The sequence below is a fragment of the Herpailurus yagouaroundi genome, unplaced genomic scaffold (assembly GCF_014898765.1).
Source record: "Herpailurus yagouaroundi ecotype Mexico unplaced genomic scaffold, PumYag 163, whole genome shotgun sequence".
Taxonomy (NCBI): Eukaryota; Metazoa; Chordata; class Mammalia; order Carnivora; family Felidae; genus Herpailurus; species Herpailurus yagouaroundi.
The window spans coordinates 19,379,419-19,396,667 of NW_024412404.1; the positions used below are offsets into that span (position 1 = coordinate 19,379,419).

General features: G+C 53.6%; 1 long non-coding RNA gene across 1 annotated transcript in view; it reads right to left on the minus strand.

Annotated features, from left to right (window-relative positions):
• Window positions 1–250: 250 nt before the first annotated feature.
• Window positions 251–17,249, minus strand: part of LOC121036847 (uncharacterized) — a 49,470-nt gene continuing 32,471 nt past the window's right edge. Inside the window, exon 2 of the long non-coding RNA XR_005793508.1 lies at window positions 251–3,011. This is a non-coding gene — a long non-coding RNA (uncharacterized LOC121036847). The remainder of the gene's footprint in view (window positions 3,012–17,249) is intronic.

Here is a 17,249-nt window from a genome sequence, read left to right on the forward strand (position 1 = left end):
ACCTTCTACCCCTCCTTAAGACCCAGCTTATTAAATGGGGTGCCTGGGTGGCTCAGTCGGTTAAGCGTCCGACTTCGGCTCAGGTCTGATCTCACCGCTCGTGAGATCGAGCCCCGTGTCGGGCTCCATGCTGACAGCTCAGAACCTGGATTCTGCTTCAGATTCTGTGTCTCCCCCCTCTCTCTGACCTTCTCCCATTCACACTGTGTGTGTGTCTCTCTCTCTCTCAAAAATAAACATTAAAAACAAAAAAGACCAAGCTTAAATGTTTATTCGTCAAAGGACCCTCATCCCAAATGTTTATTCGTCAAAGGACCTTCATCCCAAATGTCTTCATTCACTTGGTCAACAAATGTGTTGTGGGTCCCTGGTCCCAAGTGTTAATGATACAGAAACCAGTAGTGAGGGTGACCCACAGAGGCACCCTGAGAGGTCGTGTGGGGACCAGAGGACATCAGCAAAGAAACAAAGCGGAAGTCCCGGACGCAGCCGACCCTGAGTGCGGGCCGGGCTGGCGGTGGGGGCTCCTGTGTCAGTGGAATAAAAGGACGTTCCTGGGATGGATGAGTAATTCCCGCGGGGCTTGGGGAAGCCGTGGGGCCCTCCCGGGGGCAAGTGAAAGCAGCTGCAGGCAGATCCGGTGTGGTGCCACCAGGAATGCCACCCCCCACCCCGGGCAACTGGTCTGGCTACTGTTGCTGCCAAAGCCCAGGGGAGGACGGGGTCCTGGGTGAAGTTGAGCCAGGTCAGGGGCTGGCCAAGCAGGCCGAGAGCTAGGGCTGCCTGGAGGAGGCGTGCAGAGCCTCCCTCGTGGGAAAGCGGAGCGCGCTCTGGCAGAGTCACAGGATGGGTGGCCGGGGCGGCTGCTCGCAGTATCCTACGTAACCAGCGAACGGACTGGGGACTTGAGGCCCCGCCTGAGCAGGGGCTCCTCTGCCTGGTCCCGCAGCACTCGCCAGCTGCCTGATATACAGTGGGCGCTCAGTACCGGCCCGCTCGATGGACGAGTGCTTGTTGGAGTAAGTCAGCAAGGAAACAAGCGTGCCGGGGACCACTGCGCAGGAACCCTCGGGCGTCAGATAGCAGCACTTTGCTTCTGGTGCCGCCTTCAGTGTCCCTCTACAAGCGAAGTTCCCAGGGCTTGTTCCTGAGGGCAGTGAGAAAAGAAGGGGAAATGGAACCACCTGAAGAAAGAAGCCAGGGGTCACTTTCCTGTTTCCCCTCTTAGGCCAGCCAAAGGAAAAGGGAGGGCTTTTCCGGTGCTTCACAGACCCTCCGGGGTCGAGTCCCAGCCTAGCACCTCTGACGGCACTTGATAAAGGACGAATGCTCTCCGCGGGGGCCTTCATCTCCGCAGTCGTTCTAAGAGCGCGACCTCTCCCCCCACCCCACCTCCTGCCACGGGTCACACTGCCCCTGTCTTACTGTGACCTGCTAGCAAGTTTCTGGCTGAGGTGGGTGCCTTGGTTTGTGAAATGCTACTCGTAGTAGGAAAATACCCTTCCTAGAGAGACACATATATAGCCTTGGCCTAAGGCCCTGCTCAGACTCTCTGAGAAAGCCCAGAAAGCCCCATGGCCTAGCACTGGGGAATCGCGTTCCTCTGCCCCCTCCAAGTAGCTTGGAAAAGTCCTTCAGGCAGAGTGAGCACCAGTCAGGGAAAGGATGGATCCTGGATGCGACGAGGGTTCAAGCAGAGGTAAGGCAGGAATCCAAGACCAGCCCAGACCCCAGACGGTGGGAGAGATTCAAGCTCATCTGTCCTGCTGGGAGGACAGAGAGAGAGAGAGGGAGAGAGAGAGAGAGAGAGAGAGAGACCCATGGTGGCACACGAGCTGCTGAGTGTCTACGGCACCAGGAGGAAGGACTTGGGGAAAAGATGGGGACGGTGGTGGGGGTAAATTGAGGAGGATTGAAACAGCAGACTGAAGAGTCCAAGCGAAGTCCATGGGAAGCCATGGGAGCCTCTGGAACAGAGGAAGTGCCAGCCCAAGGTCAGCCAGATTGCAGGGGAGAGACGGGACCAGAAGAACAGCTGGAAGCCTTGCAACCATCCAGGGTGGAGACTGCACTTGAGGAGGGAGAGCCAGGACCCTCCCGAGTTGAATGTCAAGTATTCCAACAGGGACCTCTATGAACTTGGGACTCTATCACGTGTTTGCAGGGTGGGATCAGGAAGTAGCCCTTTCAGAGGTCCTCACTTTGTCTCAGGAAAAACTTGTCTATAAAGAGAAAGCAAGCAACGTGAGGGGTCGGGGGAACACTTGTTTTGGATGCAGACGGTCAGGGCTGGAGCGTCGATGGTGTCCTGCCACCACTCTGTGTAGGCAAGGATGGGGTTGGTCCAAAGCCCCGGTATCCGATGTACCAAAACGCCCATGGCGGGCGCTTTATAAATGTTTGCTCAGTGAAGAGTCTCTTCTACATGTCTGAGCCTAGGTCTCTTCTCCCGTGAGATCCTCACTTTGGGATATTTATATCATACCTGAAACATAGTAGGGGCTCCATTGAGCGGTCAGGTCCTCACTAGTGGGGGTGCTCTGGGGACGGACCCAGGCCTGGTTCATCGTTGGCTCCCCTGAATGTCTTGCCCATTAGAGATGCTACATGGATATTTCTGGAATGTACTTGTTGTTGAGGGAGACTCATTCCTCAGTGCAGACAATCAGCATTTGGGTCCCAGAAGAACTGTGCAGTTGTTTTGAAAAAAAGAGTGGAAATTACTGACCTTCAAAGCAAATTTGAGCTGAGGGTGTGCCTGAAACAAAACACATAAAGGAGGTGGGAGCAGGGAGGGGACATGCGGACCTTCCAGGCTTTGGTGGCGCACCCAGGAGAACATCTTCCAGAGCCAAGAGGAGGTGGAGTTCTAGAGAGGTGGGACCAAAGCCCCCTTCCTTCCTCCTCGTGGTCTTTCCGGATGCTGCTGGTGTTTGTCACGTTCCTCCGGGGATGGAGGTGGAGGGTGGCTTCCTCTGAGCTGGGGTCCCTGTGGAGGGAGCCAGGAGCCCCTGGAGGAAGGCAGAATGTGAGCAGGGCTTGAGCAAGCCAGGCCAAAAAATGGTGTGCGGCTGGACGGCCGCATCGATCCGCGCGGTGGGAGGAGGGCTGGCGGGGCCGGGCCTGCTGTGCTCAGCAGGTATCGCATCTGCCCTCGGCCATGCAGCCCTGAGTCTGTTTGCAATTACAGCCTGTTTTGATTATTAGGTCAGAATATTCATCTCCATGGGCTTATGATAAAAGGCCAGAGCAAGACGGAGTTTCTCATTTCAGACCAAGTCTCCCTCTCTTTGTGTGTGTGTGTGTGTGTGTGTGTGTGTGTGTGTGTGTGTGTATAGTTTCTGCTTTCTCCTTCCTTAGCCAATTTATTTAGTTCTTGACTCCAGGAGGGTGGTGGCTGCAAGAGGCACCCCAGAGGCCTTTTTTTTTTTTTTAAATACAATTTATTGTCAAATTGGCTTACGGACAACCCCCGGTGCTCATCCCGACAAGTGGCCTCCTCAATGCCCATCACCCACTTTCCCCTCTCCCCCACCCTCATCCACCCTCAGTTTGTTCTCTGTATTTAAGAGTCTCCTATGGTTTGCCAGAGGCCTTGAATACAGTGGCCTTGCGTGGCAGGAGAGGGAGGCTTTGGCGCCTCCCTTGGAGCCCCACCCAGCCAGGAGGTTGGAGCTGGGCTGGCTTTTGACTCATCCAGGAGGCAGCTGGCTACCGAAAGCGGGGGCTAGTGTGGGCAGAGCCCTAGAAGCCCAGGGCCGGGAAGGGCCTTGAAAGTCAGCCCTCCCACCCCCGGCTCATGGTTTGTTGCCTTCCCACACCGCTACCAAGAACTTTCTGCTCCCATTCTTCCAGGGATGGGGAACTCCCTACCTCCTTGGGCCACCTGGTTCACCCGGTTTCTGCATTCCAGAAAGAGGAATGCATCTTTTCTTATAAGACCAGTGGCTCCCCAGCCTCCACGCCCTCACCAGGCCAAATATTCCTGTTTCTTCAACACACTGAGTTTGTTATGGATTCGAGTCTCATTACCAGGCTGAGTACATGCAGTATCTCCCGCGTGGCATGAATAACTCAGAGCTAGTAGGATTTTCCCTCCCTCCTTCCGCCGGTCCTAGCTCTCTGTACATGGAGTCTCTGCTGCTTTTTTGGCAGACCCAGTTCTGGACCTTCTTCTGGACCTGAAGGAGGAAATGCTGTCACAGGGCACAAGTTTAATTACCATTCCTTCCTCCCCCAAAGCCTCTTCATCTGTCCTCACAGCTCAGGCCCCATAAGACGAGTTGGTAGTCCCACTGCCTTCATTCTGTGGCCCTGAAGAGCCTCAGGAATCTTCAGGACAAAGATGAAAGGGGCTAGAAGAAAGAAAGGGAAGTCATTATGTTCAGCCACAGAAGAGTCAGCAGGCTTTCCCAGCCTCAGTGATGTGGTGGCCTGATTTCTGGAGTAGGGAAAGAAGGAGACAGAGACAGAGAAAGAGGTTATGGTCTCTCGCAGAGCCCTCGAGGGCTCACAATGACCTTTCTCATCCGTGCCAGTGTTACAACAATGCTGGGAAATAAATGCAATGACTTTTTTTTTATGTTTATTTATTTTTTGAGAGAGACAGAACGCGAACAGGGGAGGGGCAGAGAGAGCGGGAGACAAGGAATCGGAAGCAGGCTCCAGGCTCTGAGCTGTCAGCACAGAGCCCGACGTGGGGCTCGAACTCACAGACTCCGAGGTCCTGACCTGAGCCAAAGTAGGGTGCTTAACCGGCTGAGCCACCCAGGCGCCCTGATGCAATGATTTACGGGACCGTCATTTTTTGCAAAACTGAGGTTCTGAAAGGCAACGGTTGCCAAGCTAAAGACAGTTGGCACCGGGAGAAGAGACAGAGGGGTTCTTTGAGTCAAAGCTTGATTGACAGTCAGATGGGCAGGTCTACGGACTGCTGAATTTGTTTTAGATGGCGCGATAATATAAACAATATCATCTATCATTCAAACCGGGTCTTTGGGACTAGAAGCGGGCATCTGTTAAATGTTGACACGGGACACAGGACACAGGCACAAGCAAGGACCATCCCTGGCAAACCAGAGTGGTTTGTCCTGCTGCCATAGAGACCTCCAGTTCCAGGTCCCCCAAGCTAACCTCTTCAGCTCCACCATGCCCCCTGAGAGAACAACCCAGAAGCACCACTTCCTCAGGGGCATCTCTGAGGACAACTCATATTTTCTTCTCCTTAGCTCAGACCTGCCTTCTAAGATACAGGCTGCTCCATCCAGTGGCCCCCTAGACACCTGCTCCCGGACGACCCACAAGCTCCGTGGATAAGGGTCCTCAAACGCAGCTCTGTGCAGGTCCTGGTTGCATGTGGGCATCTGGTCTACCCCACAACACGCACAAGGAGTTACAATAAAGGCCAGTTTTCGGCAAAGACGCAGAGCCTTGAGCTCAATCTCGCCCCTCGACACAGACCACCCAGCAACTCTTGGTCCCTACCAGGCCCCTTGGATTTGTTCTCCAATTGGAGATGCATGCCCAGCCCCTGTTATTTTTCCCCTTTCAGCCTGATTCTGGGTTTAGAGCTCAGTTTGCCTGCCCCTGACTTCTCTGAGGAGCCAAAGCCCTGCCCACCTCCTGTCTGAATCAGTTCTTCGTTCACTTTATGCCAGTTTCCCACTCCTGTCCCGGATCCTGTCATGTTTGCCCCCACATGCACTACAAGCCAAGTACAGCCATGCCCAAGTGACCCCCCCCCCCCCCCCCGCCAGCCTCTCCCTGGAACTCAACCCTCCTCTGGGCTCCTGATGTTATCGAAAGGCCCCACCAGGTACCCAGACACCAAGGGGAGCCCTGTTGGTCCCAGGACTCAGCCCTGTTCGAGTGATTGACACCCTATCCTCCCGTTCCCCGTGAGAATCCTCATACCACATCTAAGAATGAGCCACATCATCCTTTCCCATCTCCCCTTTGCCCACGCACAGCACCTCGTGGGGCTGGCCTCGGTCAGCTATCAGCCGCCGGTTCCTGAAACAAAAAGCTGGGCGGATAAATGAATATCACAAAGCCAACAGAGGCCCAATCGGGAAATTCGGCTTCATTCTACTGCAGTTGATCCGAAACATTGGCTTGATTTAATAGGAATGCTTCCTAACGCGTGAACAATTATTATTGTTTTAAATTAGCAAGAATAAAATTCCACCGTCTTTCTCCCTGAAGCTACTTCCAGACATGCCGAGCTGTAAATCCTCAGCGCCCACAAGGAGTTAGACAAACAGCCACCGTTGCTGCAAGGAAATGCTGCAGCGAGAAACCTCTCCAATCCATATTTTTCCCTTAAGGGAAGGGGAAGGAGCTACAGCACAGGGAGACATTTTGTTTTTTCTTTTCTTGTTGAAAAAGGGAGTTTTCTCTTTCCTGCCCTTCCTTCTAGCTTCACGAGAGATGCCGGAGGTTGAGCGTGTCTGGCTGACTGAAGGAAGAAAACATGAAATACATTTAACTAAGTGAGGCGTCGAGCGGCTTTTGCAGCGGAGGCTGGCGGCATGGTAGGTTCGGGCCCCCTCACACCCGCCGCGTCCTTGCCGTGTGGGCATCAACACGCCCACTCTTCAGACTTTGATCCTCGCTGCGAGACTGCGCTTAGGGTCTGGGGGATGAGTCATCTGAAGGTTAGTCCCAGCTCTGTCCCCACCCTTTGTGTAAGACTGTTTCCTTTCCCATGAGCCCTGACCGTGAGGTTCTCAGCCAATAATGGCATTGGTTGGTTTTTTCCTCTCTTGTGCAACCAAGTCATATAGAACCTCTTCCTGCCCTGAAACTCAGCTCTCCTAGGGAAGGACAAACCAAGGCATGCACAGCGGTCCCCTGGCCCAGCCACTGTCATAATCACCAGGACTCCAGGGCAGATGGAGCCAGTGCCTCTGATGAGCAGCTCACACTGGAAGCTCAAAGCACCCTGGAATCAGGTCTGGCAATCGCTGAAGGCTTTCCCTGCCACGCTAAGGGGTTGGAACTTTATTCCATGGACCACAGGGAACCACAGAAGGGCTTTAAGGAGAGAGGGGTCCAGCAGCGTGATGCGGGGCGAGACACTTGACCTCCGAAGCCTTGTTTTCCTCGTGCGCAAAATGGAAACAAAAAGAGCGTGTGCCCCTCAGAGGGATTGAGGTAAAGGTCCCGTGGTCAGGCGGATGTAAATGCGCCTCGCACAGTTTCTGGTATACAACCGTCCTGGAAGAGCAGAGACTGAATCGAAATGTGTTCACCACTCCCCTCTCCCCAACTCACCAAGCATGCTTGGCACACAAGCGTGCACACACGTGCCCACGCCCACGCCCACGTACACATACTCGCTCGTCTTTTCACGCCCCGTCTCCAGCTCCACCAAGGTCACTCCTGGTAATGATTTTCCTCGGCCAACATTCCCAGCACGTGGACCTGTCTCGGGGCTCCCAGCCCCAGCCCCACCACGCCCTTCCCCCGGGCCATTCTGCCAGAAACTTGCTCCGCTCGGGAGTGGGCCAGCGGGGCTTCAATAAGCAGGCCAGTGCTGTCTGTGGCTTTGTAACTGAGCTTCCCTGGGAGTGAGGGAGGACTGAGCTCCCGGAGCTGTGGGGTAGGAGACGGGTGGGAACAGGAGATGAGAGGGGGGGTACTGGGGGGGAAAAGGGTCCTGGGGACCAGCCAGTTTGGGTGTGCGTCCCCTCCTCTACTGCAGGACATGGGAGAGGTACGGGATTCCCTGAACAAGGAAGGCTCCTTCCAGGTGCCACTGAGTCCTCCTGCAGGGGGGGGGGGGGGGGGGGTGAGGCGGGCTCCTGCAGGCTCCTGGGCCTCTTCCCTTCCTCTCCTCCCCTGGAGACCAGGAGCAAGCTCTGCAAAGCCCCTTCATGCTGCGTGGTCCCCATCCCGCTGCGGACCCAAGTCCTGGCTGCCCCGGGCCAGTCCATGCTGGCCGGATCCTGCTGTCCTGTCACCTGTCTCCAAAACTCTTGCGGCCCCTGCCGCTGCTGTCCTCCCCCTGTGAGGCCCTGCGAGGCCCACTTCCTCTCATGGCCCAAAAAGTCACAAACAGCCGTCTGGTTTGTGCAGCAGAAGCTTCCTGAACATCGGGAAGTTACGGAAAGCATAGCAGGAAACACGTTACAACGGATAATCGGACAGGCGACGCGAGATCCAGCCCCAGTTTCCCCCGCGAGTCCAGCCTGGAGCGAGGGGCTATCTCCTCCCCCACGCTGGGGGGAGGGGCTTCTTTCCACCCTCCAGTGTCCCCGAGTCCTGCAGCCACAATCCCTCCTGCCTCTTGAGCTTCCAGGGGATGGCCCCTGACTACTACAGAGAAGAGAGAAGCGGGGTGTTCCAGAAGCCCACTGCCTGTGTGTTCTGTTTCACCAAATCTCTCCCCAGAAACACGGGACGGAGATACTATCTCTACAGGTGAGGAGCCTGAGGCTCAGAGAGGTAAAAGGAATTGCCCAGAGGTCAGGATTCAGGAACCGGTGGAGTCAGCTCTCCTACCCACTTATCCACCCATTCCGTCCGAAGGTATCGATGGCCCTGCCCGAGAGCAAGGGCTCCCGGACTCCCGGCCCTGAGTCACTTCGCAGCCGGGCAGGAGAAGCCCCGGGAGCGATGGAACCGCTGAAGGAGGCCAGCCGGGGCCTGAGGCCCGTGTCTTTACCTTCCCAGCTGGCTCCGGCTGGCCGTGACATCTTGGGGAGCAGCGAGCCATGGGCACAGTAAGCTCGGGGAGTTTAACAAATGTTTATAAAACCTTTTCATACCCAGTTAATGATCCTTATTAGGACCTGAAAAAGCAGTCACTCATGCCACGTCCCAGCTTTAAGGAGCATTTTATTATTACATGCCACTCCACAAATTAATGAGAGAAGCTGAGGCCCATTTGTCGGTGGGGCCAATGCCTGGGGATGCTGGCGGAGAGGCCTTTGTCCCAGAGCCTACTGGGCCAGATTCCCTGCTCCACCTGCCGCCCCCAGACACTGGCCATTCTCGAGCTGCCAGCCCACCAGCTGCAGCCCCTGAAAGGGCCCACCTTGAGGCCGCCCCGGGTCCCTGTGCCTCAGGCCTGAACCCGAGCAGGCCCGGCTGTCTCTTCCCCGAGGCACTGGGGAGAGGTACTCTCACATCCCGGGGGGAAGGGTGATGGGAAACAGATGCCTGGTCCCCAGCCCCGGATCTGAATTCTTAACCGGGTGCCCAGGCCAATTTTGAGACCCACCAGGGCTTGAGACACGAGCCCCAGATGCCTGTAGGCCAATCCCGGCTCTGCCCCAGGCTGCATGACCTCAGGCACGCCTCTTAGGTTTTCCTTAGTGTCCCCATTTTGCAAATATCCATCTTGCAAAAGTGATTTTTGCAAATATGACATCATCCCACGTGACCAAAGAGTGTTTTTGTCGTGATACAGCCAAGTCTGCCTGGCCATTCGAATGATGGAATCGTAGCATTTCGAGCAGGAAGCCACCAAGGTCAGGGTGAGAAACAGCTGACGGAACTAGACAGAGGCGATGGTTGCACAACGTTGGGGCTGTAGAAGCTGCCACTGAATTGGCTCATTTTATGTTCTGTGGATTTTGCTCCAGTACAAAACGGTTAATTTTATGTTATGTGAATTTTACCTCAATATATATATAAAATATATATATATAAATATATAAAAATATATATAAATATATATATAAATATATAAATATTTTTATATAAATATATAAAAAAAATCAAGTTCCTTTTCACCTTTAATGTGACATGCTTACCAGCCTCTGAGCTCTCGCCCAGGCTTTTCCCTCTGCTTGGTTAGTTCCTACTCACATTTCAGGCTTCATCTTGCACATCATTTTCTCCGGGCCTCCTCTGCTGGCCCCCCAAGCAGGTGACCCCTACTGCTGTGTCATGTCTGGGACACATGTCTGTGGTGTCTATTTGCCCACACCTCCCCCAAAGATGGACTTTGGGGTGGGGGTGGGGCACAGGTCCCAGGGCTACAGCTGCCCCTCATCTGGGGCATAGTAGGTGCTCAGTATTAGCTTCTTGAACAGAAGATCTGCCTCTGACCCGGCCCCAGTTTTAGAGATGAAGCCGGTGTGGCCCAGAAGAGGACCGGGCCCTGTCCCAGGTCGCACAGTTGCTTAGCTGGTGGAGTTGCTGAGGCCAGCCCAGCCCGGTCCCTGGAAGGGGCCCCTCACTGTCCTCTTCCCTGTCAGCTCCCCTGGGCAGAAAGCACGGCCCAGACGCGTGAGCCTCTCCTTCCCAGCCATTAGCTAATCTGGCCACGGCCAATGTACCAGGGCCTTCTGTCTCCCCTTCCTGTTTCCCCAGGGCACCGCTGTTTACGTTGTCAAGGGCTTATCACCAACAGGCAGGCGAAGACTCGTGTCCTAGGGAACCTTGTCCCCAGAACCTCCTACCAACACAACGTTTTGGCCACTGGGACCTTCCGCTTTCATGGGCGCCTGCTGGAAACTGCTCACACACGGGGCCTCGGTCTCCCCACCTCTAATATAACAGATGAACAACCGCTTACTGATTTACCACCAGGGTCACGTGAAACGGCAAAGGCACGGGCCTCACAATCTGACCACCCGACTCTGAATCCCAGTTCTGCTCCTCACTGTGGGCCCCTGAGCAGTTGACTCCACCCAGGTGTTGTGCCTTGTTTCCTGTCTCTAAAACGGGTATGCTCCTAGCACTTGCTTCCCAGGGATGTGGTACTTGCGGTGTTTAGAACCTCGTGCCTGGAGCACGGTAAACGCTTACGGATGTGAGCTGCAGTTTGTATGAATCCTGACCCTGACCTCCCACGAGCTGCAATCTGGTTGCCCTTCCCTTGCAAAATGGAAGATGCTAGCATGGCATGGCTCACCATTGGGTGGCCGTCAGCCCCCTGGCCAGCCCGGGTCACCGGGACCGATGGAATGCATGGAGCACACGCAGGGAAGGCCTAGGTGTGCACGCAGGGAAGGCTCTGGCGCCTTTCAGCCACGTTGACCTTGGGGGGGGGGTCATAAAAACAAAAAGGGGCGCACAGTTTACAGAGGAAAAGCCAGAGATCCAGAGAGGGCTGAGGCTGCCCTCATTCACCCAGCTATGCAGAGGTGATCTGTAGGGCATGGTGGGGAGAGGCCAGGCCTGGGGCCAGTCACGGCCCTTGCTGGCCCTCTGCCTCCCCAGCAATAAAGGGGGCACATTAATCCTACCCTCCAAGCCCCCAGAAGAGGCACAGTGGATGTGAGGGAGGGGCTGTGTCCCTCCCAGGGGCTGTACCTCCTGGTGGGTGGGCAGGACAAACACCTGCCAGTGACCAGACATCACCCCACCCCGAGGAGAGATGCCCAAACGCAGCATCTCCCGCTGTGGCCTATCCCTGGGATCCCTGGGACCACAGTGTGAATCACCTGATTGGCAGGTCCACTTGGGCCGTCTCAAGGGCATTTCAAAACGAAAGGGACCAAAGCGGGACTCTCCATTCCCACCCCAACCACCAGATCTGCTCCTCCCCCAGTGAACGCTATTTCCACCATCCACCGAGTCTCCAGGTCACAAACCTACCCTTTTCCTGTCCTTGCCCTTCCTTTCTTTCAGCAAGGCCTATCAATCTCACGTTAAACACATGCCCCAAAGCCCCCCACTCCTCTCCACCCAACAAGCAGGGCCTAGCTGCGGCCATCTTGACCTACGGTCTACAAGAGCCTCCTGGTTTACCTTCTGCCCCCTACCTTGAATTATTTTTTTTTTTAATTTTTTTTTTCAACGTTTATTTATTTTTGGGACAGAGAGAGACAGAGCATGAATGGGGGAGGGGCAGAGAGAGAGGGAGACACAGAATCGGAAACAGGCTCCAGGCTCTGAGCCATCAGCCCAGAGCCTGACATGGGGCTCGAACTCACAGACCGCGAGATCGTGACCTGGCTGAAGTCGGACGCTTAACCGACTGCGCCACCCAGGCGCCCCGAATTATTTTTAAACGTAAGCGGATCCTATCGCTTCTCTGTGTCAAACCCTCCTAAGCCTCTTCATCTGGTTAGAATAAAACGGAAGCCCCTTCCCTGTCCGGCACGCAACCTAACAATTTTCTCCATTCCTACCTCTCTCCCTGGCCTTGCCCGAGCCACACGGGACAAACCAAGTTCTCTCCCTTCTGTGGGCTCTCCTCCGGTCTTCCCCTGGCCGTCCCCTTCTTATCATACAGATCTCAAGTTAGTGTCCCCTCTTCAGAGAGGCCACCCCCCACCACCCCGGTAAGTATCCGGTAAGCTGCAAAAACCCATCAAGGCTTTAAGGACTCTGCGTGGAGAGTGCTGACCCCCTTACCTTCTCCTTATTTGTTTGCTTTGTAGTCCCCCTCCCTCCTCGCAAAACAGAGGGCACGAAATATCCCTGGAGTTCACCGGTGTGCACCAGCAGGAGCACAGAGCCTGGTACACAGTAGGTGCTCAGGACATGTTTGCTGGCCTCACGAATGAGATATCGTTCCAAAAGATCCATACCAGATACAAAGGACTACTCAAAAAGGGACCTAAGGCCTGAAGCGAAAAAATTATTCCCATGGCGGTATCTACCGGGCAAGGTAGCAGGAACAAATAGTTTATACAGCCAAGTCTCAGCTGTGTCATTTCTTCTGCCATGGATGTTCTATTCCCTCTTCACCTGACTCCAAAACTTCTACTTACCTTTCAACATTTAACTCCTACCTGCTCCCCAGCGCCCCCCCTACCATGATGAGCTCTCCCTGACCTTCTCCCTTAGCCTGCCAAATCTCTCATTCTTCCCCCTCTGTTCCCTCTAGCCTGGGTCTTGGTCTGTAGTGTCTTTCAGTCTGCGATCCCCTCAGGAGCTGGGGCCATGGCTGAGCCACATCCCGGTGCCACTGCAGAACATAGCACTTTGTACAGCATTGGCACTTGACAGAATAATAAAGGTTTGCCCCCTACCCATGCAGTCAACAAACCTGAGGAAATGGTGGTGTATGAGACGAGCTCTCCGCCCTCCAGGAGCTTGCTCACAACCCAGATGGAGAGACAGAGAAGATTATATGACAAGCCAGTTACTTTAATGGAGAGAGACATAAAAAGGGCGATGGCATCATAAGGATAAGCAAAAACAAGTCAAGTTATAAAATGACACCCACCATGGGACATCATTTATGTAGAACTTTAAAACTTGAGAAACCAACCTATATATTGTTTATGAACACATAAATATGTGGTAAAAAAATATATATATATAAAAACATTCGTGAGAAACAAAACCAAAACCATCATCACTGGGAAGAGAAGAAAAGGGATAGAATTGTGGAGGTCCACATATGGGACTTCAACCACATCTACAGTGTTTTGGTGCTTACAGAGAAAAGTCTGAAGCCCACATGGCATAATATTAAGATAAGATAAAGTTGGGTGGGTGGTCCATGGTTGTTTGTTATAATATTCTAGTAGAGCCTAAGGGTTTGAAAAATTCCAAGATCATTTTATATTAAATGTAGTGTGATTAAAGAAAAAAGCACCCAGCCTTTTGAATTAATGCTGGTTGCTTGGATGGATGGATGGGTGATGGGTGATGGGTGATGGAAGAGTGATGGGTGATGGGTGATGGACGGAGGCACACGTGGATGCATGAGTGATAGGTGGATGGAAAGATGGATAGATGGATGGGTAGTGGGTAGTTGGACAGGTAAATGGATGGGTGGATTGAGGAACAGACAGGTTGGATGAATAGATGGCAGAAAGCGTGCTTAAAATTCTCAAAGTTTACCCTATTCGTTCTACATTTATTGAGTCCTTGACCACACGTCAAGCCTCACGCTAGTCCCTGGTGCATTCAAGATCGTGACATGTCACTTCCCCTCAGGAGCCCAAAGCTGGGGCCAAGATTTGAGCCAGATAAGGAGACAGAATGCAGTGCTGCAGACAATGTGGTCACAGATGTGTATCCACTATGCCGAAAGACCAAAGCAAAAGCAGAGACAAATTCTCACTGGGTGTCCTCCACAGGGGAAGGAGAACTGCTGTGTCCTTGAGGGATGTACTGTTCTCCTGAAGAAGAAAGAGAGCCTGATGTCCCAAGTAGAGGGATACCTGAGCCAGGTGAGGAAGGATGGGGCCATGGAGAGTCTGAACAAGCCACTCACAAAGGAAACATGGTGGAAAAGGAAGAAAGATAAAGCCAGCCAGGGGAAGTGAATCCTGCTGTGAAGGATCTGTATTGTCCTGCTGGGAGGTGGGACTTCATCCATAGGCCAGAGGTGTCTAAGTCCGGACAATTGTCAGAACTATGTGGTTGGACTGGAAAGGGGGTGAGCCCAGGAATCCATATGGATCAAAGCCTGCCATCACCATCAGCCAGATCCCTCCACTCCACCCCCCTCTGGTTCATGGAGGAGACCAGCAAGAATTGGCTCACCTGTGGTCTGGTCCTTAAGGGCAGGACCGGCAGAAGTGGCCTCCTCTGTGGTCTCTGCAGGGGTTCATTTTGCCTTGAGTTTGATGCCCCCCCAACCTACTCAGGCCAGGCAAGGGGAAGGGGAGCCCGTGTGCGTGTCTGCACATTGACCCTGATGCAGCACGTTTTTATCTCACCAAAGAATTCTCCAACAAGAATCTTTATTGCTCGGCACAGTCTCCCAGCTAACTAGGAGAGCATTTTTCTAATTACATTTCCCTTGAAATACACCCGGGTTTGAGTTAACACCTCTTCAGTCTGCCAAAACCTAAGTCATTTTAAAATTAGTTCTGGAGGTTTTGCAAAAACCCCACCGGGATGCAGCGTTCCTTCCCCACCAGGCTGTGTGCTGAAAACTCTCCCTAGACGCCAAGAGCGATTTTCCTTAGAGACTCTGTGGAGAGAGCCCAGGGAAAGGCCCACATCCAGGCCCGCCAGAATCTCCTCTCACTCAGATCTGTTGAACAGCCCTCGCAATGCTGCAGGATCGATAGAATCATAAATGCATTTTGCCCTAAGCAGTCTCTCTGATACTTTTAAAAAAACATACGGATGGGAGGGAAATGTGATCCATATGGTTTTGAATCATTAACACTTAAATCGTCAAAATAGAGATTTTTTTTTTTCCTGGAGAAATTTCCTAGCCAAGGCTCCTTTCGCGGCTCTTTAATAAACTGTTTAAAATTCTGTTGTTCCCCCTAAAACACGCAAGCACATGCCAACATATGCAGCCCATGTATACACACCCCGCTAACTCTGAGAGGGCATCATTAGGAAACACAGCCCATTAGACACCATCCATCCCCAAGACAGGGTGAGTTAAAAGGCCCTTAAGGTACCTTGTGAGCACCGATGGTCAATAAAATCTACTTAGTTCAATTATTCAGGCCAAAGAGTCCCATAGAGCTTTGGAGCTCATCTGGACAAGCCCTTCAATGGTACAGATGAGAAAGCTGAGACCCAAAGAAGGCTCAGTCTCTTGAGGAGTTGGCAGAAGTCATGGAGGAGCATTTCAGGTGAGGAAACTGCATGAGCACAGTGCCTGCACCTGTTGCCCTGTGCGACTGAAAGGTGGGGCGTGAGGTAGGGATACAGGCAGGAGAGAGGAAAGAAACTGACCACGGGGCACAGTCCGTGGCTCCCCACAGTCTGAATGCAGCAGCCTCCTTCTCTAGCCTGTAGGTCAAGGCTGTGGGAGAGGCGACCATCTCTACAGAACACAGGTCAGAGCCTACCTCTTACAGCAATGGAAGGGATGGCCTAGCAAGATAAGGTGACCAGTTAAAAGGTCATTGCTAAAGCTCTTGGGAGGAAGGATGATGGGATGGAATTGATGACAGAAAGGAAGACACAAACCTGAAAGATGATTTGGACAGAGGCTTGATAAGATTCGGGGAAATATATGTCATCAGTGAGCATCGTCAGGATTCTATCAGTTTTCTGTGGCTGCTATAACAGATTGCCACAAACTTACCGGCTTAAAACACATCAACTAATTCAAATTCACGGTTTCGGAGGCCAGAAGTCCAAAATGAGTCTGAAAGGACTAACACCAAGGTATCAGCAGGGCTATTCCTTCTGGGGGCTCCAGAGGCAAAACCATTCCTTTCCTCTTCCAGCTTCTGGTAGCCGTGGGCACCCCTTGGCCCGTGGTCGCATCATGCAACCCCTGACTTCCGTTGTCACGTGTCCTGCGACTCACTCTGACCCTCCTGCCTCCGTCTTACGAGGACCCTCGCGATTGCATCAGGCTCTCCCGGATAGCCTCCTCTTCTCAAAATCCTCAACATAATCACATCCGCACAGGCATGAGGCTGTCAATCTCTCGGAGCAGGGGCGAGGCATTGTTCAGCCTGCCGTAAGAATGAAGCCCAGATTTCCAGCTTTGGCAACCAAATGGAGCTTTCAACCAAGAACCGGGGGAGATTAGTGGAGAAGATGAGGAGCTTGATGGAGGAGGTGCTGGTTCTAGTTACAAGCCCGGGAGACGTTCCAGAAAGGGGCTTCCCAACAGACAGTCGATCCAAGAAAAGGGAGCATGACTAAGCGACAATGCAGGGGTGGTGTGGGGGCCACGGTGTCAGATACAGGACAGGGATCACATAGGGATCAAATGGGACGGGACTCAGGTTCAGCAACTCCTGGGTGACCTCAAAGCCAGCTGAGCGGAGTGGAAGCAAGTGGCTGGATTTGCAGAGGCTCCAAGTGCGACCTGAGCGCACTTCTTGGAGAGGTGAGAGAGTTGAGGCGGAGCCTCAGGAACAGAGCTGGCGCTGGGCTGCAAGCAGAGGGCAGGGACCCCAGGCAGGGGAAGGCTTGGGGCTGTAGGACAAAGAGATGCAGATTGCTGGAGCCAGCGTGGGCAGGTGGCTACACGTAGGGTAGGAAAGGGTGAACCAGGTCCCTGCTCCTTTGCCAGCACGAGAGAGAAGAGGAAGCAGAGGGTGGGTACCCACGACGAACTGTTTGAAGACAGAAAGAAGACAAGCTGGTCTCGATTTTGCGTAGAAGAGGGAGGTAAGATGGTCAGTTGAAAATGGGACCGGGAGAGAGAGGCCAGAACCATTCACGGAGCCGCGGGAGAGAAGAAAAGTCCCCAGAGTGACTCCCTGCAGAACCCAGGTCCTCTCCGGCTTGGCCTCCGGGTGGGGGGGGGGGGGTCCCAGCTCTCACCCCTTTGTACCTTCCAAGGTGTCAGGCTGAGGAAATAGAGCTCCGGCAGCCCAGCTCAGAAGCCTTCTCTCCCCTGCCTTTCCTCCTTTGTTGTCCAGTGACAGTGACCTCAGGTTAAAAGCCAGCAACTGAGT